The sequence below is a fragment of the Pogona vitticeps genome, chromosome 1 (assembly GCF_051106095.1).
Source record: "Pogona vitticeps strain Pit_001003342236 chromosome 1, PviZW2.1, whole genome shotgun sequence".
Classification (NCBI taxonomy): Eukaryota; Metazoa; Chordata; class Lepidosauria; order Squamata; family Agamidae; genus Pogona; species Pogona vitticeps.
Genome location: NC_135783.1, coordinates 238,419,358 through 238,420,541, shown reverse-complemented (window position 1 = coordinate 238,420,541; position 1,184 = coordinate 238,419,358).

Here is a 1,184-nt window from a genome sequence, read left to right as displayed (position 1 = left end):
GTGACTTACAATATCACAACATCTGTATAATATATAATTCAATACTACTCAAAATAAAATGGCAAACCAAAAAAAATCCTCAGATCTCTACAAACTATACATAAAAATAATGGATATAAAAGACAGCAGAATAACAGAGACAATTATTCCACGGGATGTCAGTATGGGATGTCAGTAACCAGAACAACAAAATTAATGTGAGGGAAGGCTGTGGAAGGCCTGTATGAACAACTACATCTTCACTTGTTTTCTGAAGCCAAGGATGGAAGGAGCCTGTCGCACCCGTACTGGGATGGAGTTCCACAGTGAGGGGCCACCACAGAGAAGGACCGTTCTGGGTTATTGATTTCCAGGCCACCCTCAGGTTTGCCATCTGTAACATCTCAGATCATGAGGTGTGGGTGGTATGGGAAGTCATTCTATGGGAGAAGCACTCAGACAAGCATCAAGTTCCTGAACAGTTTAGGGCTTTGAATGTCAACATAAGCGCCTTGAACTTGGTCTGGAAGCAAACCGGCAGTCAGTCCAAATGCGGCAGCACAAGCGAGATGTAGCCGAGTAGACATGGTCTAGAGGGGCGGGGTAAAATCAAATAAATAAATAAATAAATAAATAAATATAGCCATATTTTGATATTCCTGATACGAGCCTGGCTGCTGCATGCTGCACTTGCTGCAGCTTCTGAATCACTTTCATGGGCAACCCCACGTAGAGAGCATTTATCCTTGAGATTACCAGCACATGAAACACTGTTGTTTGGGATGTCCCCTAATCTCCCATCGAGATGGGGTAAGATGCGCAATCTGCTTAAGCTGGGAAAAGGCAGACCTGGCCACGGCTGAGATCCGATTCTCCATTGAGACGGCCAGGTCCAGGAATGCACCCAGATTGTGAACCTTGATCCTTCAGTGGGAGTCTCACCATATCTAGACCAGGTAAGCAGCATCCTAATCAATCCGTCCCAAGAACAGGATCTCCATCTTGTCAGGATTCAGTTTCAACCTGTTAGCCATTGCCCAGTCCATAATTGTGGCCATGCAGTGCTGCAGGGTCTGTACAGCTTTCCATTGAGAAGATGAAAGAGAGATAGAGTTGTATGCCATCAGCATATTGATGGCAGTGGATTCCAACTCTCCAGATGACCTCCCCTAGCAGCCTCAGATAGATGTTGAACAGCAATGGGG